This window comes from Cornus florida, unplaced genomic scaffold (assembly GCF_030987335.1).
Source record: "Cornus florida cultivar Cherokee Brave unplaced genomic scaffold, ASM3098733v1 CherokeeBrave_3.0.0_Hap2_Chr07, whole genome shotgun sequence".
NCBI classification, from domain to species: Eukaryota; Viridiplantae; Streptophyta; class Magnoliopsida; order Cornales; family Cornaceae; genus Cornus; species Cornus florida.
Window position 1 is genome coordinate 66,361,824 of NW_026775577.1, and position 23,458 is coordinate 66,385,281.

Below are 23,458 nucleotides of genomic sequence, written 5' to 3' on the forward strand. Positions count from 1 at the left end.
GTACCTTGATTGAGGTATTTTCTTTCAAAGATTCAATCTTTACTCACTAAAACACTCTTCAGGTCGTTAAGGGGAACTCGAATAAGTTTAACTCACAACTCTCATTCTTTCAAAGATTCAATCTTTATACATGAAATAGATCTAGTGACATATTTGGTACCTTGATTGAGGTAATTCAATATTTCAACCTTTATACATTAAAATGGTCTACTGACATATAGATACTTTGATTGAGGTAATTTCATTCAAAGATTCAATCATTGCTCATTAAAACACTCTTCGTGACGACAAAGGGAACTCGAATAAGTTTAACTCAAAACTCGCACTTTTTTTCAAAGATTTAATCTTTAAACATCAAAATGGTCTAGTGACATAATAGGTACCTTGATTGAGGTATTTTCATTCAAAGATTCAATCTTTACTCATTAAAAAACACTTCAGGACGTCAAAGGGAACTCGAATAAGTTTAACTCACAACCCTCCTTTTCTTTCGAAGATCCAATGTTGATACATTAAAATGGTCTAATGACATAATAGGTACCGTGATTGAGGTAATTTCATTCAAGGAATCAATCTTTAATCATTAAAACACTCTTCGTGACGACAAAGGGAACTCGAATAAGTTTAACTCAAAACTCGCATTTTCAATCGAAGATTTAAACTTTGCAAATTAAAATGGTCTAGTGACACAATAGGTACCTTGATTGAGGTATTTTCATTCAGAGATTCAATATTTAGTCATAAAAACACTCTTCGCGACTTCAAAGGGAACTCGAATAAGCTAAATTCTAAACTCTCATTTTCTTTCAAAGATTCAATCTTAATACATTAAAACGGTCTAGTGACATAATAGGTACCATGATCAGGGTAATTTCTTTCAAAGATTCTATCTTTACTCATTAAAACATCTTCGTGTCGTCAAAAGGAACTCAAATAATTTTAACTGAAAACTCTCATTTTCTTTCAAAGATTTATTCTTTACACATTGAAATGTGCTAGTGACATAATAGGTACCTTAATTGAGGTATTTTCATTCGAAGATTCATTCTTTACTCATTAAAACACTCTCCCTGACTTCATAGGGATCTCGAATAAGTTAAACTTAAAACTCTCAGTTTTTTTCAGAGATTGAATCTTCATACATTTGAAAGGTCCAGTGACACAATAGGTGCCTTGACTGAGGTCATTTCATTCAAAGATTCAATCTTTGCTCATTAAAACACTTTTCGTGATGTCAAAGGGAACTCGAATAAGTTGAACTCAGAACTCTCATTTTCTTTCAAAGATTCAATCATTATACAATAAATAGATCAAGTGACATAATAGGTGCCTTGACCCGTGACTTCATAGGGAACTCGAATAAGTTGATCTCAAAACTCTTATTTTCTTTCAAAGATTCAATTTTTACACGTTAAAAAGTTCTAATGACATAATAGGAACCTTGGTTAAGGTAATTTCATTCGAAGATTCCATCTTTACTCATTAAAACACTCTTTGTGACGTCAAAGGGAACTCGAATACGTTTAACTCAAAAACACTTATTTTCTGTCAAAGAAATCTTTGGACATTAAAATGGTCTAGTAACAAAATAGGTGCCCTTATTGAGGTAGTTTCATTCAAAGATACAATATTTACTCACTAAAAAACACTCTTCTAAAGCTTATCGGGAACTCGAATAAGTTAAACTCAAAGCTCTCATTTTCTTTCAAAGATTCAATCTTTATACATTAAAAAGGTCTACTGACATAATAGGTCCGTTGAATGATGTAATTTCATTCAAAGATTCAGTATTTACTCATTAAAACACACTTCGTGATGTCAAAGGGAACTCGAATAAGTTTAACTCAAAACTCACATTTTCTTTCAAAGACTTAATCTTTATACATTAAAATGGTCTACTGACATAATGGGTACCTTAATTGAGGTATTTTCATTCAAAGATATAATCTTTCATCATTACAAGACTCTTCGGGACGTCAAAGGAACTCTAATAAGCTTAATTCAAAACTCTCATTAAAAAGGTCAAATGACATAATAGGTTCCTTGATTGAGACATTTTAATTCAAAGATTCAATCTTTAGTCATTGAAACACTCTTTGCGACTTCGCAGGGAACCTGAATATTTTAAACTCAAAACACTCACTTTCTTACAAAGATTCTATCTTTAGCAGTAAAACCACTCTTCGCGACTTCAAAGGGACCTCGAATATGTTAAACTCAGAAACTCTAACCCTTTTTCAAAGATTCAGTATTTCAATCTTTATACATTAAAATGGTCTAGTGACATATACGTACCTTGATTGAGGTAATTTCATTCAAAGATTCACTTTTTAGTTATTAAAACACTCATTGTGACGGCAAAGGGAACTCGAATAAGTTTAACTGAAAACTCTCATTTTCTTTCAAAGATTTAATCTTTATACATTAAAATCGTCTGATGACATAATAGGAACCTTGATTGAGGTATTTTCATTCAAAGATTCAGTCTTACTCATTAAAACACTAATCGGAACGTCAAAGGGAACTTGAATAGATTTAACTCAAAACTCTCATTTTCCTTCAAAGTTTTCATCTTTATACCTTAAGAATGTTAGTGACACAGTAGGTACCTTGATTGAGATATTTTCTTTCAAGGATTCAATCTTTACTCACTAAAACACTCTTCAGGTCGTTAAGGGGAACTCGAATAAGTTTAACTCACAACTCTCATTCTTTCAAAGATTTAATCTTTATACATGAAATAGATCTAGTGACATAATTGGTACCTTGATTGAGGTAATTCAATATTTCAACCTTTATACATTAAAATGGTCTACTGACATATAGATACTTTGATTGAGGTAATTTCATTCAAAGATTCAATCATTGCTCATTAAAACACTCTTCGTGACGACAAAGGGAACTCGAATAAGTTTAACTCAAAACTCGCACTTTTTTTCAAAGATTTAATCTTTAAACATCAAAATGGTCTAGTGACATAATAGGTACCTTGATTGAGGTATTTTCATTCAAAGATTCAATCTTTACTCATTAAAACACTCTTCAGGACGTCAAAGGGAACTCGAATAAGTTTAACTCACAACCCTCCTTTTCTTTCGAAGATGCAATCTTGATATATTAAAATGGTCTAGTGACATAATAGGTACCGTGATTGAGGTAATTTCATTCAAGGAATCAATCTTTAATCATTAAAACACTCTTCGTGACGACAAAGGGAACTCGAATAAGTTTAACTCAAAACTCGCATTTTCAATCGAAGATTTAAACTTTGCAAATTAAAATGGTCTAGTGACATAATAGGTACCTTGATTGAGGTATTTTCATTCAGAGATTCAATATTTAGTCATAAAAACACTATTCGCGACTTCAAAGGGAACTCGAATAAGCTAAATTCTAAACTCTCATTTTCTTTCAAAGATTCAATCTTAATACATTAAAACGGTCTAGTGACATAATAGGTACCATGATCAGGGTAATTTCTTTCAAAGATTCTATCTTTACTCATTAAAACACTCTTCGTGTCGTCAAAGGGAACTCAAATAATTTTAACTGAAAACTCTCATTTTCTTTCAAAGATTTATTCTTTACACATTGAAATGGGCTAGTGACATAATAGGTACCTTAATTGAGGTATTTTCATTCGAAGATTCATTCTTTACTCATTAAAACACTCTCCGTGACTTCATAGGGATCTCGAATAAGTTAAATTTAAAACTCTCAGTTTTTTTCAGAGATTGAATCTTCATACATTTGGAAGGTCCAGTGACACAATAGGTGCCTTGATTGAGGTCATTTCATTCAAAGATTCAATCTTTGCTCATTAAAACACTTTTCGTGATGTCAAAGGGAACTCGAATAAGTTGAACTCAAAACTCTCATTTTCTTTTAAAGATTCAATCATTATACAATAAATAGATCTAGTGACATAATAGGTGCCTTGACCCGTGACTTCATAGGGAACTCGAATAAGTTGATCTCAAAACTCTTATTTTCTTTCAAAGATTCAATTTTTACACGTTAAAAAGTTCTAATGACATAATAGGAACCTTGATTAAGGTAATTTCATTCGAAGATTCCATCTTTACTCATTAAAACACTCTTTGTGACGTCAAAGGGAACTCGAATACGTTTAACTCAAAAACTCTTATTTTCTGTCAAAGAAATCTTTGGACATTAAAATGGTCTAGTAACAAAATAGGTGCCCTTATTGAGGTAGTTTCATTCAAAGATACAATCTTTACTCACTAAAAAACACTCTTCTCAAGCTTATCGGGAACTCGAATAAGTTAAACTCAAAGCTCTCATTTTCTTTCAAAGATTCAATCTTTGTACATTAAAAAGGTCTACTGATATAATAGGTCCGTTGAATGATGTAATTTCATTCAAAGATTCAGTATTTACTCATTAAAACACTATTCGTGATGTCAAAGGGAACTCGAATAAGTTTAACTCAAAACTCACATTTTCTTTCAAAGACTTAATCTTTATACATTAAAATGGTCTACTGACATAATGGGTACCTTAATTGAGGTATTTTCATTCAAAGATATAATCTTTCATCATTACAAGACTCTTCGGGACGTCAAAGGAACTCTAATAAGCTTAATTCAAAACTCTCATTAAAAAGGTCAAATGACATAATAGGTTCCTTGATTGAGACATTTTAATTCAAAGATTCAATCTTTAGTCATTGAAACACTCTTTGCGACTTCGCAGGGAACCTGAATATTTTAAACTCAAAACACTCACTTTCTTACAAAGATTCTATCTTTAGCAGTAAAACCACTCTTCGCGACTTCAAAGGGACCTCGAATATGTTAAACTCAGAAACTCTAACCCTCTTTCAAACATTCAGTATTTCAATCTTTATACATTAAAATGGTCTAGTGACATATACGTACCTTGATTGAGGTAATTTCATTCAAAGATTCACTTTTTAGTTATTAAAACACTCATTGTGACGGCAAAGGGAACTCGAATAAGTTTAACTGAAAACTCTCATTTTCTTTCAAAGATTTAATCTTTATACATTAAAATCGTCTGGTGACATAATAGGAACCTTGATTGAGGTATTTTTATTCAAAGATTCAGTCTTACTCATTAAAACACTAATCGGAACGTCAAAGGGAACTTGAATAGATTTAACTCAAAACTTTCATTTTCCTTCAAAGTTTTCATCTTTATACCTTAAGAATGTTAGTGACACAGTAGGTACCTTGATTGAGGTATTTTCTTTCAAAGATTCAATCTTTACTCACTAAAACACTCTTCAGGTCGTTAAGGGGAACTCGAATAAGTTTAACTCACAACCCTCCTTTCCTTTCGAAGATCCAATCTTGATACATTAAAATGGTCTAGTGACATAATAGGTACCGTGGTTGAGGTAATTTCATTCAAGGAATCAATCTTTAATCATTAAAACACTCTTCGTGACGACAAAGGGAACTCGAATAAGTTTAACTCAAAACTCGCATTTTCAATCGAAGATTGAAACTTTGCAAATTAAAATGGTCTAGTGACATAATAGGTACCTTTATTGAGGTATTTTCAATCAGAGATTCAATATTTAGTCATAAAAACACTCTTCGCGACTTCAAAGGGAACTCGAATAAGCTAAATTCTAAACTCTCATTTTCTTTCAAAGATTCAATCTTAATACATCAAAATAGTCTAGTGACATAATAGGTACCATGATCAGGGTAATTTCTTTCAAAGATTCTATCTTTACTCATTAAAACACTCTTCGTGTCGTCAAAGGGAACTCAAATAATTTTAACTGAAAACTCTAATTTTCTTTCTAAGATTTATTCTTTACACAGTGAAATGGGCTAGTGACATAATAGGTACCTTAATTGAGGTATTTTAATTCGAAGATTCATTCTTTACTCATTAAAAGACTCTCCGTGACTTCATAGGGATCTCGAATAAGTTAAACTTAAAACTCTCAGTTTTTTTCAGAGATTGAATCATCATACATTTGAAAGGTCCAGTGACACAATAGGTGCCTTGATTGAGGTCATTTCATTCAAAGATTCAATCTTTGCTCATTAAAATACTTTTCGTGATGTCAAAGGGAACTCGAATAAGTTGAACTCAAAACTCTCATTTTCTTTCAAAGATTCAATCATTATACAATAAATAGATCTAGTGACATAATAGGTGCCTTGACCCGTGACTTCATAGGGAACTCGAATAAGTTAATCTCAAAACTCTTATTTTCTTACAAAGATTCAAATTTTACACGTTAAAAAGTTGTAATGACATAATAGGAACCTTGATTAAGGTAATTTCATTTGAAGATTCCATCTTTACTCATTAAAACACTCTTTGTGACGTCAAAGGGAACTCGAATACGTTTAACTCAAAAACTCTTATTTTCTGTCAAAGAAATCTTTGGACATTAAAATGGTCTAGTAACAAAATAGGTGCCCTTATTGAGGTAGTTTCATTCAAAGATACAATCTTTACTCACTAAAAAACACTCTTCTCAAGCTTATCGGGAACTCGAATAAGTTAAACTCAAAGCTCTCATTTTCTTTCAAAGATTCAATCTTTATACATTAAAAAGGTCTACTGACATAATAGGTCCGTTGAATGATGTAATTTCATTCAAAGATTCAGTATTTACTCATTAAAACACTCTTCGTGATGCCAAAGGGAACTCGAATAAGTTTAACTCAAAACTCACATTTTCTTTCAAAGACTTAATCTTTATACATTAAAATGGTCTACTGACATAATGGGTACCTTAATTGAGGTATTTTCATTCAAAGATATAATCTTTCATCATTACAAGACTCTTCGGGACGTCAAAGGAACTCTAATAAGCTTAATTCAAAACTCTCATTAAAAAGGTCAAATGACGTAATAGGTTCCTTGATTGAGACATTTTAATTCAAAGATTCAATCTTTAGTCATTGAAACACTCTTTGCGACTTCGTAGGGAACCTGAATATTTTAAACTCAAAACACTCACTTTCTTACAAAGATTCTATCTTTAGCAGTAAAACCACTCTTCGCGACTTCAAAGGGACCTCGAATATGTTAAACTCAGAAACTCTAACCCTCTTTCAAACATTCAGTATTTCAATCTTTATACATTAAAATGGTCTAGTGACATATACGTACCTTGATTGATGTAATTTCATTCAAAGATTCACTTTTTAGTTATTAAAACACTCATTGTGACGGCAAAGGGAACTCGAATAAGTTTAACTGAAAACTCTCATTTTCTTTCAAAGATTTAATCTTTATACATTAAAATCGTCTGGTGACATAATAGGAACCTTGATTGAGGTATTTTCATTCAAAGATTAAGTCTTACTCATTAAAACACTAATCGGAACGTCAAAGGGAACTTGAATAGATTTAACTCAAAACTCTCATTTTCCTTCAAAGTTTTCATCTTTATACCTTAAGAATGTTAGTGACACAGTAGGTACCTTGATTGAGGTATTTTCTTTCAAAGATTCAATCTTTACTCACTAAAACACTCTTCAGGTCGTTAAGGGGAACTCGAATAAGTTTAACTCACAACCCTCCTTTTCTTTCGAAGATCCAATCTTTATACATTAAAATGGTCTAGTGACATAATAGGTACCGTGGTTGAGGTAATTTCATTCAAGGAATCAATCTTTAATCATTAAAACACTCTTCGTGACGACAAAGGGAACTCGAATAAGTTTAACTCAAAACTCGCATTTTCAATCGAAGATTTAAACTTTGCAAATTAAAATGGTCTAGTGACATAATAGGTACCTTCATTGAGGTATTTTCAATCAGAGATTCAATATTTAGTCATAAAAACACTCTTCGCGACTTCAATGGGAACTCGAATAAGCTAAATTCTAAACTCTCATTTTCTTTCAAAGATTCAATCTTAATACATCAAAATGGTCTAGTGACATAATAGGTACCATGATCAGGGTAATTTCTTTCAAAGATTCTATCTTTACTCATTAAAACACTCTTCGTGTCGTCAAAGGGAACTCAAATAATTTTAACTGAAAACTCTCATTTTCTTTCAAAGATTTATTCTTTACAGAGTGAAATGGGCTAGTGACATAATAGGCACCTTAATTGAGGTATTTTCATTCGAAGATTCATTCTTTACTCATTAAAACACTCTCCGTGACTTCATAGGGATCTCGAATAAGTTAAACTTAAAACTCTCAGTTTTTTTCAGAGATTGAATCATCATACATTTGAAAAGTCCAGTGACACAATAGGTGCCTTGATTGAGGTCATTTCATTCAAAGATTCAATCTTTGCTCATTAAAACACTTTTCGTGATGTCAAAGGGAACTCGAATAAGTTGAACTCAAAACTCTCATTTTCTTTCAAAGATTCAATCATTATACAATAAATAGATCTAGTGACATAATAGGTGCCTTGACCCGTGACTTCATGGGGAACTCGAATAAGTTAATCTCAAAACTCTTATTTTCTTACAAAGATTCAATTTTTACACGTTAAAAAGTTCTAATGACATAATAGGAACCTTGATTAAGGTAATTTCATTCGAAGATTCCATCTTTACTCATTAAAACACTCTTTGTTGAGTCAAAGGGAACTCGAATACGTTTAACTCAAAAACTCTTATTTTCTGTCAAAGAAATCTTTGGACATTAAAATGGTCTAGTAACAAAATAGGTGCCCTTATTGAGGTAGTTTCATTCAAAGATACAATCTTTACTCACTAAAAAACACTCTTCTCAAGCTTATCGGGAACTCGAATAAGTTAAACTCAAATCTCTCATTTTCTTTCAAAGATTCAATCTTTATACATTAAAAAGGTCTACTGACATAATAGGTCCGTTGAATGATGTAATTTCATTCAAAGATTCAGTATTTACTCATTAAAACACTCTTCGTGATGTCAAAGGGAACTCGAATAAGTTTAACTCAAAACTCACATTTTCTTTCAAAAACTTAATCTTTATACATTAAAATGGTCTACTGACATAATGGGTACCTTAATTGAGGTATTTTCATTCAAAGATATAATCTTTCATCATTACAAGACTCTTCGGGACGTCAAAGGAACTCTAATAAGCTTAATTCAAAACTCTCATTAAAAAGGTCAAATGACATAATAGGTTCCTTGATTGAGACATTTTAATTCAAAGATTCAATCTTTAGTCATTGAAACACTCTTTGCGACTTCGCAGGGAACCTGAATATTTTAAACTCAAAACACTCACTTTCTTACAAAGATTCTATCTTTAGCAGTAAAACCACTCTTCGCGACTTCAAAGGGACCTCGAATATGTTAAACTCAGAAACTCTAACCCTCTTTCAAAGATTCAGTATTTCAATCTTTATACATTAAAATGGTCTAGTGACATATACGTACCTTGATTGAGGTAATTTCATTCAAAGATTCACTTTTTAGTTATTAAAACACTCATTGTGACGGCAAAGGGAACTCGAATAAGTTTAACTGAAAACTCTCATTTTCTTTCAAAGATTTAATCTTTATACATTAAAATCGTCTGGTGACATAATAGGAACCTTGATTGAGGTATTTTCATTCAAAGATTCAGTCTTACTCATTAAAACACTAATCGGAACGTCAAAGGGAACTTGAATAGATTTAACTCAAAACTCTCATTTTCCTTCAAAGTTTTCATCTTTATACCACAAGAATGTTAGTGACACAGTAGGTACCTTGATTGAGGTATTTTCTTTCAAAGATTCAATGTTTACTCACTAAAACACTCTTCAGGTCGTTAAGGGGAACTCGAATAAGTTTAACTCACAACTCTCATTCTTTCAAAGATTCAATCTTTATACATGAAATAGATCTAGTGACATAATTGGTACCTTGATTGAGGTAATTCAATATTTCAACCTTTATACATTAAAATGGTCTACTGACATATAGATACTTTGATTGAGGTAATTTCATTCAAAGATTCAATCATTGCTCATTAAAACACTCTTCGTGACGACAAAGGGAACTCGAATAAGTTTAACTCAAAACTCGCACTTTTTTTCAAAGATTTAACCTTTAAACATCAAAATGGTCTAGTGACATAATAGGTACCTTGATTGAGGTATTTTCATTCAAAGATTCAATCTTTACTCATTAAAACACTCTTCAGGACGTCAAAGGGAACTCGAATAAGTTTAACTCACAACCCTCCTTTTCTTTCGAAGATCCAATCTTGATACATTAAAATGGTCTAGTGACATAATAGGTACCGCGATTGAGGTAATTTCATTCAAGGAATCAATCTTTAATCATTAAAACACTCTTCGTGACGACAAAGGGAACTCAAATAAGTTTAACTCAAAACCCGCTTTTTCAATCGAAGATTTAAACTTTGCAAATTAAAATGGTCTAGTGACATAATAGGTACCTTGATTGAGGTATTTTCATTCAGAGATTCAATATTTAGTCATAAAAACACTCTTCACGACTTCAAAGGGAACTCGAATAAGCTAAATTCTAAACTCTCATTTTCTTTCAAAGATTTAATCTTAATACATTAAAACGGTCTAGTGACATAATAGGTACCATGATCAGGGTAATTTCTTTCAAAAATTCTATCTTTACTCATTAAAACACTCTTCGTGTCGTCAAAGGGAACTCAAATAATTTTAACTGAAAACTCTCATTTTCTTTCAAAGATTTATTCTTTACACATTGAAATGGGCTAGTGACATAATAGGTACCTTAATTGAGGTATTTTCATTCGAAGATTCATTCTTTACTCATTAAAACACTCTCCGTGACTTCATAGGGATCTCGAATAAGTTAAACTAAAAACTCTCAGTTTTTTTCAGAGATTGAATCTTCATACATTTGAAAGGTCCAGTGACACAATAGGTGCCTTGATTGACGTCATTTCATTCAAAGATTCAATCTTTGCTCATTAAAACACTTTTCGTGATGTCAAAGGGAACTCGAATAAGTTGAACTCAAAACTCTCATTTTCTTTCAAAGATTCAATCATTATACAATAAATAGATCTAGTGACATAATAGGTGCCTTGACCCGTGACTTCATAGGGAACTCGAATAAGTTGATCTCAAAACTCTTATTTTCTTTCAAAGATTCAATTTTTACACGTTAAAAAGTTCTAATGACATAATAGGAACCTTGATTAAGGTAATTTCATTCGAAGATTCCATCTTTACTCATTAAAACACTCTTTGTGACGTCAAAGGGAACTCGAATACGTTTAACTCAAAAACTCTTATTTTCTGTCAAAGAAATCTTTGGACATTAAAATGGTCTAGTAACAAAATAGGTGCCCTTATTGAGGTAGTTTCATTCAAAGATACAATCTTTACTCCCTAAAAAACACTCTTCTCAAGCTTATCGGGAACTCGAATAAGTTAAACTCAAAGCTCTCATTTTCTTTCAAAGATTCAATCTTTATACATTAAAAAGGTCTACTGACATAATAGGTCCGTTGAATGATGTAATTTCATTCAAAAATTCAGTATTTACTCATTAAAACACTCTTCGTGATGTCAAAGGGAACTCGAATAATTTTAACTCAAAACTCACATTTTCTTTCAAAGACTTAATCTTTATACATTAAAATGGTCTACTGACATAATGGGTACCTTAATTGAGGTATTTTCATTCAAAGATATAATCTTTCATCATTACAAGACTCTTCGGGACTTCAAAGGAACTCTAATAAGCTTAATTCAAAATTCTCATTAAAAAGGTCAAATGACATAATAGGTTCCTTGATTGAGACATTTTAATTCAAAGATTCAATCTTTAGTCATTGAAACACTCTTTGCGACTTCGCAGGGAACCTGAATATTTTAAACTAAAAACACTCACTTTCTTACAAAGATTCTATCTTTAGCAGTAAAACCACTCTTCGCGACTTCAAAGGGACCTCGAATATGTTAAGCTCAGAAACTCTAACCCTCTTTCAAAGATTCAGTATTTCAATCTTTATACATTAAAATGGTCTAGTGACATATACGTACCTTGATTGAGGTAATTTCATTCAAAGATTCACTTTTTAGTTATTAAAACACTCATTGTGACGGCAAAGGGAACTCGAATAAGTTTAACTGAAAACTCTCATTTTCTTTCAAAGATTTAATCTTTATACATTAAAATCGTCTGGTGACATAATACGAACCTTGATTGAGGTATTTTCATTCAAAGATTCAGTCTTACTCATTAAAACATTAATCGGAACGTCAAAGGGAACTTGAATAGATTTAACTCAAAACTCTCATTTTCCTTCAAAGTTTTCATCTTTATACCTTAAGAATGTTAGTGACACAGTAGGTACCTTGATTGAGGTATTTTCTTCAAAGATTCAATCTTTACTCACTAAAACACTCTTCAGGTCGTTAAGGGGAACTCGAATAAGTTTAACTCACAACTCTCATTCTTTCAAAGATTCAATCTTTATACATGAAATAGATCTAGCGACATAATTGGTACCTTGATTGAGGTAATTCAATATTTCAACCTTTATACATTAAAATGGTCTACTGACATATAGATACTTTGATTGAGGTAATTTCATTCAAAGATTCAATCATTGCTCATTAAAACACTCTTCGTGACGACAAAGGGAACTCGAATAAGTTTAACTCAAAACTCGCACTTTTTTTCAAAGATTTAATCTTTAAACATCAAAATGGTCTAGCGACATAATAGGTACCTTGATTGAGGTATTTTCATTCAAAGATTCAATCTTTACTCACTAAAACACTCTTCAGGACGTCAAAGGGAACTCGAATAAGTTTAACTCACAACCCTCCTTTTCTTTCGAAGATCCAATCTTGATACATTAAAATGGTTTAGTGACATAATAGGTACCGTGATTGAGGTAATTTCATTCAAGGAATCAATCTTTAATCATTAAAACACTCTTCGTGACGACAAAGGGAACTCGAATAAGTTTAACTCAAAACTCGCATTTTCAATCGAAGATTTAAACTTTGCAAATTAAAATGGTGTAGTGACATAATAGGTACCTTAATTGAGGTATTTTCATTCAGAGATTCAATATTTAGTCATAAAAACACTCTTCGCGACTTCAAAGGGAACTCGAATAAGCTAAATTCTAAACTCTCATTTTCTTTCAAAGATTCAATCTTAATACATTAAAACGGTCTAGTGACATAATAGGTACCATGATCAGGGTAATTTCTTTCAAAGATTCTATCTTTACTCATTAAAACACTCTTCGTGTCGTCAAAGGGAACTCAAATAATTTTAACTGAAAACTCTCATTTTCTTTCAAAGATTTATTCTTTACACATTGAAATGGGCTAGTGACATAATAGGTACCTTAATTGAGGTATTTTCATTCGAAGATTCATTCTTTACTCATTAAAACACTCTCCGTGACTTCATAGGGATCTCGAATAAGTTAAACTTAAAACTCTCAGTTTTTTTCAGAGATTGAATCTTCATACATTTGAAAGGTCCAGCGACACAATAGGTGCCTTGATTGAGGTCATTTCATTCAAAGATTCAATCTTTGCTCATTAAAACACTTTTCGTGATGTCAAAGGGAACTCGAATAAGTTGAACTCAAAACTCTCATTTTCTTTCAAAGATTCAATCATTATACAATAAATAGATCTAGTGACATAATAGGAGCCTTGACCCGTGACTTCATAGGGAACTCGAATAAGTTGATCTCAAAACTCTTATTTTCTTTCAAAGATTCAATTTTTATCTTGAGTAGTAAAACCACTCTTCGCGACTTCAAAGGGACCTCGAATATGTTAAACTCAGAAACTCTAACCCTCTTTCAAAGATTCAGTATTTCAATCTTTATACATTAAAATGGCCTAGTGACATATACGTACCTTGATTGAGGTAATTTCATTCAAAGATTCACTTTTTAGTTATTAAAACACTCATTGTGACGGCAAAGGGAACTCGAATAAGTTTAACTGAAAACTCTCATTTTCTTTCAAAGATTTAATCTTTATACATTAAAATCGTCTGGTGACATAATAGGAACCTTGATTGAGGTATTTTCATTCAAAGATTCAGTCTTACTCATTAAAACACTAATCGGAACGTCAAAGGGAACTTGAATAGATTTAACTCAAAACTCTCATTTTCTTTCAAAGTTTTCATCTTTATACCTTAAGAATGTTAGTGACACAGTAGGTACCTTGATTGAGGTATTTTCTTTCAAAGATTCAATCTTTACTCACTAAAACACTCTTCAGGTCGTTAAAGGGAACTCGAATAAGTTTAACTCACAACTCTCATTCTTTCAAAGATTCAATCTTTATACATGAAATAGATCTAGTGACATAATTGGTACCTTGATTGAGGTAATTCAATATTTCAACCTTTATACATTAAAATGGTCTACTGACATATAGATACTTTGATTGAGGTAATTTCATTCAAAGATTCAATCATTGCTAATTAAAACACTCTTCGTGACGACAAAGGGAACTCGAATAAGTTTAACTCAAAACTCGCACTTTTTAATAAAAGATTTAATCTTTAAACATCAAAATGGTCTAGTGACATAATAGGTACCTTGATTGAGGTATTTTCATTCAAAGATTCAATCTTTACTCATTAAAACACTCTTCAGGACGTCAAAGGGAACTCGAATAAGTTTAACTCACAACCCTCCTTTTCTTTCGAAGATCCAATCTTGATACATTAAAATGGTCTAGTGACATAATAGGTACCGTGATTGAGGTAATTTCATTCAAGGAATCAATCTTTAATCATTAAAACACTCTACGTGATGACAAAGGGAACTCGAATAAGTTTAACTCAAAACTCGCATTTTCAATCGAAGATTTAAACTTTGCAAATTAAAATGGTCTAGTGACATAATAGGTACCTTGATTGAGGTATTTTCTTTCAGAGATTCAATATTTAGTCATAAAAACACTCTTCGCGACTTCAAAGGGAACTCGAATAAGCTAAATTCTAAACTCTCATTTTCTTTCAAAGATTCAATCTTAATACATTAAAACGGTCTAGTGACATAATAGGTACCATGATCAGGGTAATTTCTTTCAAAGATTCTATCTTTACTCATTAAAACACTCTTCGTGTCGTCAAAGGGAACTCAAATAATTTTAACTGAAAACTCTCATTTTCTTTCAAAGATTTATTCTTTACACATTGAAATGGGCAAGTGACATAATAGGTACCTTAATTGAGGTATTTTCATTCGAAGATTCATTCTTTACTCATTAAAACACTCTCCGTGACTTCATAGGGATCTCGAATAAGTTAAACTTAAAACTCTCAGTTTTTTTCAGAGATTGAATCTTCATACATTTGAAAGGTCCAGCGACACAATAGGTGCCTTGATTGAGGTCATTTCATTCAAAGATTCAATCTTTGCTCATTAAAACACTTTTCGTGATGTCAAAGGGAACTCGAATAAGTTGAACTCAAAACTTTCATTTTCTTTCAAAGATTCAATCATTATACAATAAATAGATCTAGTGACATAATAGGTGCCTTGACCCGTGACTTCATAGGGAACTCGAATAAGTTGATCTCAAAACTCTTATTTTCTTTCAAAGATTCAATTTTTACACGTTAAAAAGTTCTAATGACATAATAGGAACCTTGATTAAGGTAATTTCATTCGAAGATTCCATCTTTACTCATTAAAACACTCTTTGTGACGTCAAAGGGAACTCGAATACGTTTAACTCAAAAACTCTTATTTTCTGTCAAAGAAATCTTTGGACATTAAAATGGTCTAGTAACAAAATAGGTGCCCTTATTGAGGTAGTTTCATTCAAAGATACAATCTTTACTCACTAAAAAACACTATTCTCAAGCTTATCGGGAACTCGAATAAGTTAAACTCAAAGCTCTCATTTTCTTTCAAAGATTCAATCTTTATACATTAAAAAGGTCTACTGACATAATACGTCCGTTGAATGATGTAATTTCATTCAAAGATTCAGTATTTACTCATTAAAACACTCTTCGTGATGTCAAAGGGAACTCGAATAAGTTTAACTCAAAACTCACATTTTCTTTCAAAGACTTAATCTTTATACATTAAAATGGTCTACTGACATAATAGGTACCTTAATTGAGGTATTTTCATTCAAAGATATAATCTTTCATCATTACAAGACTCTTCGGGACGTCAAAGGAACTCTAATAAGCTTAATTCAAAACTCTCATTAAAAAGGTCAAATGACATAATAGGTTCCTTGATTGAGACATTTTAATTCAAAGATTCAATCTTTAGTCATTGAAACACTCCTTGCGACTTCGCAGGGAACCTGCATATTTTAAACTCAAAATCTCACTTTCTTACAAAGATTCTATCTTTTGCAGTAAAACCACTCTTCGCGACTTCAAAGGTACCTCGAACATGTTAAACTCAGAAACTCTAACCCTCTTTCAAAGATTCAGTATTTCAATCTTTATACATTAAAATGGTCTAGTGACATATACGTACCTTGATTGAGGTAATTTCATTCAAAGATTCACTTTTTAGTTATTAAAACACTCATTGTGACGACAAAGGGAACTCGAATAAGTTTAACTGAAAACTCTCATTTTCATTCAACGATTTAATCTTTATACATTAAAATCGTCTGGTGACATAATAGGAACCTTGATTGAGGTATTTTCATTCAAAGATTCAGTCTTACCCATTAAAACACTAATCGGAACGTCAAAGGGAACTTGAATAGATTTAACTCAAAACTCTCATTTTCCTTCAAAATTTTCATCTTTATACCTTAAGAATGTTAGTGACACAGTAGGTACCTTTATTGAGGTATTTTCTTTCAAAGATTCAATCTTTACTCACTAAAACACTCTTCTGGTCGTTAAGGGGAACTCGAATAAGTTTAACTCAAAACTCTCAATCTTTCAAAGATTCAATCTTTATACATGAAATAGATCTAGTGATATAATTGGTACCTTGATTGAGGTAATTCAATATTTCAACCTTTATACATTAAAATGGTCTACTGACATATAGATACTTTGATTGAGGTAATTTCATTCAAAGATTCAATCATTGCTCATTAAAACACTCTTCGTGACGACAAAGGGAACTCGAATAAGTTTAACTCAAAACTCGCACTTTTTTTCGAAGATTTAATCTTTAAACATCAAAATGGTCTAGTGACATAATAGGTACCTTGATTGAGGTATTTTCATTCAAAGATTCAATCTTTACTCATTAAAACACTCTTCAGGACGTCAAAGGGAACTCGAATAAGTTTAACTCACAACCCTCCTTTTCTTTCGAAGATCCAATCTTGATACATTAAAATGGTCTAGTGACATAATAGGTACCGTGATTGAGGTAATTTCATTCAAGGAATCAATCTTTAATCATTAAAACACTCTTCGTGACGACAAAGGGAACTCGAATAAGTTTAACTCAAAACTCGCATTTTCAATCGAAGATTTAAACTTTGCAAATTAAAATGGTCTAGTGACATAATAGGTACCTTGATTGAGGTATTTTCATTCAGAGATTCAATATTTAGTCATAAAAATACTCTTCGCGACTTCAAAGGGAACTCGAATAAGCGAAATTCTAAACTCTCATTTTCTTTCAAAGATTCAATCTTAATACATTAAAACGGTCTTGTGACATAATAGGTACCATGATCAGGGTAATTTCTTTCAAAGATTCTATCTTTACTCATTAAAACACTCTTCGTGTCGTCAAAGGGAACTCAAATAATTTTAACTGAAAACTCTCATTTTCTTTCAAAGATTTATTCTTTACACATTGAAATGGCCTAGTGACATAATAGGTACCTTAATTGAGGTATTTTCATTCGAAGATTCATTCTTTACTCATTAAAACACTCTCCGTGACTTCATAGGGATCTCGAATAAGTTAAACTTAAAACTCTCAGTTTTTTTCAGAGATTGAATCTTCATACATTTGAAAGGTCCAGTGACACAATAGGTGCCTTGATTGAGGTCATTTCATTCAAAGATTCAATCTTTGCTCATTAAAACACTTTTCGTGATGTCAAAGGGAACTCGAATAAGTTGAACTCAAAACTCTCATTTTCTTTCAAAGATTCAATCATTATACAATAAATAGATCTAGAGACATAATAGGTGCCTTGACCCGTGACTTCATAGGGAACTCGAATAAGTTGATCTCAAAACTCTTATTTTCTTTCAAAGATTCAATTTTTACACGTTAAAAAGTTCTAATGACATAATAGGAACCTTGATTAAGGTAATTTCATTCGAAGATTCCATCTTTACTCATTAAAACACTCTTTGTGACGTCAAAGGGAACTCGAATATGTTTAACTCAAAAACTCTTATTTTCTGTTAAAGAAATCTTTGGACATTAAAATGGTCTAGTAACAAAATAGGTGCCCTAATTGAGGTTGTTTCATTCAAAGATACAATCTTTACTCACTAAAAAACACTATTCTCAAGCTTATCGGGAACTCGAATAAGTTAAACTCAAAGCTCTCATTTTCTTTCAAAGATTCAATCTTTATACATTAAAAAGGTCTACTGACATAATAGGTCCGTTGAATGATGTAATTTCATTCAAAGATTCAGTATTTACTCATTAAAACACTCTTCGTGATGTCAAAGGGAACTCGAATAAGTTTAACTCAAAACTCACATTTTCTTTCAAAGACTTAATCTTTATACATTAAAATGGTCTACTGACATAATAGGTACCTTAATTGAGGTATTTTAATTCAAAGATATAATCTTTCATCATTACAAGACTTCGGGACGTCAAAGGAACTCTAATAAGCTTAATTCAAAACTCTCATTAAAAAGGTCAAATGACATAATAGGTTCCTTGATTGAGACATTTTAATTCAAAGATTCAATCTTTACTCATTGAAACACTCCTTGCGACTTCGCGGGGAACCTGAATATTTTAAACTCAAAACTCTCACTTTCTTACAAAGATTCTATCTTTAGCAGTAAAACCACTCTTCGTGACTTCAAAGGGACCTCGAATATGTTAAACTCAGAAACTCTAACCCTCTTTCAAAGTTTCAGTATTTCAATCTTTATACATTAAAATGGTCTAGTGACATATACGTACCTTGATTGAGGTAATTTCATTCAAAGATTCACTTTTTAGTTATTAGAACACCCATTGTGACGACAAAGGGAACTCGAATAAGTTTAACTGAAAACTCTCATTTTCTTTCAAAGATTTAATCTTTATACATTAAAATCGTCTGGTGACATAATAGGAACCTTGATTGAGGTATTTTCATTCAAAGATTCAGTCTTACCCATAAAAACACTAATCGGAATGTCAAAGGGAACTTGAATAGATTTAACTCAAAACTCTCATTTTCCTTCAAAGTTTTCATCTTTATACCTTAAGAATGTTAGTGACACAGTAGGTACCTTTATTGAGGTATTTTCTTTCAAAGATTCAGTCTTTACTCACAAAACACTCTTCAGGTCGTTAAGGGGAACTCGAATAAGTTTAACTCACAACTCTAATTCTTTCAAAGATTCAATCTTTATACATGAAATAGATCTAGTGACATAATTGGTACCTTGATTGAGGTAATTCAATATTTCAACCTTTATACATTAAAATGGTCTACTGACATATAGATACTTTGATTGAGGTAATTTCATTCAAAGATTCAATCATTGCTCATTAAAACACTCTTCGTGACGACAAAGGGAACTCGAATAAGTTTAACTCGAAACTCGCACTTTTTTTCAAAGATTTAATCTTTAAACATCAAAATGGTCTAGTGACATAATAGGTACCTTGATTGAGGTATTTTCATTCAAAGATTCAATCTTTACTCATTAAAACACTCTTCAGGACGTCAAAGGGAACTCGAATAAGTTTAACTCACAACCCTCCTTTTCTTTCGAAGATCCAATCTTGATACATTAAAATGGTCTAGTGACATAATAGGTACCGTGATTGAGGTAATTTCATTCAAGGAATCAATCTTTAATCATTAAAACACTCTTCGTGACGACAAAGGGAACTCGAATAAGTTTAACACAAAACTCGCATTTTCAATCGAAGATTTAAACTTTGCAAATTAAAATGGTCTAGTGACATAATAGGTACCTTAATTGAGGTATTTTCATTCAGAGATTCAATATTTAGTCATAAAAACACTCTTCGCGACTTCAAAGGGAACTCGAATAAGCTAAATTCTAAACTCTCATTTTCTTTCAAAGATTCAATCTTAATACATTAAAACGGTCTAGTGACATAATAGGTACCATGATCAGGGTAATTTCTTTCAAAGATTCTATCTTTACTCATTAAAACACTCTTCGTGTCGTCAAAGGGAACTCAAATAATTTTAACTGAAAACTCTCATTTTCTTTCAAAGATTTATTCTTTACACATTGAAATGGGCTAGTGACATAATAGGTACCTTAATTGAGGTATTTTCATTCGAAGATTCATTCTTTACTCATTAAAACACTCTCCATGACTTCATAGGGATCTTGAATAAGTTAAACTTAAAACTCTCAGTTTTTTTCAGAGATTGAATCTTCATACATTTGAAAGGTCCAGTGACACAATAGGTGCCTTGATTGAGGTCATTTCATTCAAAGATTCAATCTTTGCTCATTAAAACACTTTTTGTGATGTCAAAGGGAACTCGAATAAGTTGAACTCAAAACTCTCATTTTCTTTCAAAGATTCAATCATTATACAATAAATAGATCTAGTGACATAATAGGTTCCTTGACCCGTGACTTCATAGGGAACTCGAATAAGTTGATCTCAAAACTCTTATTTTCTTTCAAAGATTCAATTTTTACACGTTAAAAAGTTCTAATGACATAATAAGAACCGTGATTAAGGTAATTTCATTCGAAGATTCCATCTTTACTCATTAAAACACTCTTTGTGACGTCAAAGAGAACTCGAATACGTTTAACTCAAAAACTCTTATTTTCTGTCAAAGAAATCTTTGGACATTAAAATGGTCTAGTAACAAAATAGGTGCCCTTATTGAGGTAGTTTCATTCAAAGATACAATCTTTACTCACTAAAAAACACTCTTGTCAAGCTTATCGGGTACTCGAATAAGTTAAACTCAAAGCTCTCATTTTCTTTCAAAGATTCAATCTTTATACATTAAAAAGGTCTACTGACATAATAAGTCCGTTGAATGATGTAATTTCATTCAAAGATTCAGTATTTACTCATTAAAACACTCTTCGTGATGTCAAAGGGAACTCGAATAAGTTTAACTCAAAACTCACATTTTCTTTCAAAGACTTAATCTTTTTACATTAAAATGGTCTACTGACATAATAGGTACCTTAATTGAGGTATTTTCATTCAAAGATATAATCTTTCATCATTACAAGACTCTTCGGGACGTCAAAGGAACTCTAATAAGCTTAATTCAAAACTCTCATTAAAAAGGTCAAATGACATAATAGGTTCCTTGATTGAGACATTTTAATTCAAATATTCAATCTTTAGTCATTGAAACACTCTTTGCGACTTCGCAGGGAACCTGAATATTTTAAACTCAAAACTCTCACTTTCTTACAAAGATTCTATCTTTAGCAGTAAAACCACTCTTCGCGACTTCAAAGGGACCTCGAATATGTTAAACTCAGAAACTCTAACCCTCTTTCAAAGTTTCAGTATTTCAATCTTTATACAATAAAATGGTCTAGTGACATATACGTACCTTGATTGAGGTAATTTCATTCAAAGATTCACTTTTTAGTTATTAAAACACTCATTGTGACGACAAAGGGAACTCGAATAAGTTTAACTGAAAACTCTCATTTTCTTTCAAAGATTTAATCTTTATACATTAAAATCGTCTGGTGACATAATAGGAACCTTGATTGAGGTATTTTCATTCAAAGATTCAGTCTTACCTATAAAAACACTAATCGGAACGTTAAAGGGAACTTGAATAGATTTAACTCAAAACTCTCATTTTCCTTCAAAGTTTTCATCTTTATACCTTAAGAATGTTAGTGACACAGTAGGTACCGTTATTGAGGTATTTTCTTTCAAAGATTCAATCTTTACTCACTAAAACACTCTTCAGGTCGTTAAGGGGAACTCGAATAAGTTTAACTCACAACTCTCATTCTTTCAAAGATTCAATCTTTATACATGAAATAGATCTAGTGACATAATTGGTACCTTGATTGAGGTAATTCAATATTTCAACCTTTATACATTAAAATGGTCTACTGACATATAGATACTTTGATTGAGGTAATTTCATTCAAAGATTCAATCATTGCTCATTAAAACACTCTTCGTGACGACAAAGGGAACTCGAATAAGTTTAACTCAAAACTCGCACTTTTTTTCAAAGATTTAATCTTTAAACATCAAAATGGTCTAGTGACATAATTGGTGCCTTGATTGAGGTAATTCAATATTTCAACCTTTATACATTAAAATGGTCTACTGACATATAGATACTTTGATTGAGGTATTTTTATTCAAAGATTCAATCTTTACTCATTAAAACACTCTTCAGGACGTCAAAGGGAACTCGAATAAGTTTAACTCACAACCCTCCTTTTCTTTCGAAGATCCAATCTTGATACATTAAAATGGTCTAGTGACATAATAGGTACCGTGATTGAGGTAATTTCATTCAAGGAATCAATCTTTAATCATTAAAACACTCTTCGTGACGACAAAGGGAACTCGAATAAGTTTAACTCAAAACTCGCGTTTTCAATCGAAGATTTAAACTTTGCAAATTAAAATGGTCTAGTGACATAATAGGTACCTTGATTGAGGTATTTTCATTCAGAGATTCAATATTTAATCATAAAAACACTCTTCGCGACTTCAAAGGGAACTCGAATAAGCTAAATTCTAAACTCTCATTTTCTTTCAAAGATTCAATCTTAATACATTAAAACGGTCTAGTGACATAATAGGTACCATGATCAGGGTAATTTCTTTCAAAGATTCTATCTTTACTCATTAAAACACTCTTCGTGTCGTCAAAGGGAACTCAAATAATTTTAACCGAAAACTCTCATTTTCTTTCAAAGATTTATTCTTTACACATTGAAATGGGCTAGTGACATAATAGGTACCTTAATTGAGGTATTTTCATTCGAAGATTCATTCTTTACTCATTAAAACACTCTCCGTGACTTCATAGGGATCTCGAATAAGTTAAACTTAAAACTCTCAGTTTTTTTTCAGAGATTGAATCTTCATACATTTGAAAGGTCCAGTGACACAATAGGTGCCTTGATTGAGGTCATTTCATTCAAAGATTCAATCTTTGCTCATTAAAACACTTTTCGTGATGTCAAAGGGAACTCGAATAAGTTGAACTCAAAACTCTCATTTTCTTTCAAAGATTCAATCATTATACAATAAATAGATCTAGTGACATAATAGGTTCCTTGACCCGTGACTTCATAGGGAACTCGAATAAGTTGATCTCAAAACTCTTATTTTCTTTCAAAGATTCAATTTTTACACGTTAAAAAGTTCTAATGACATAATAAGAACCGTGATTAAGGTAA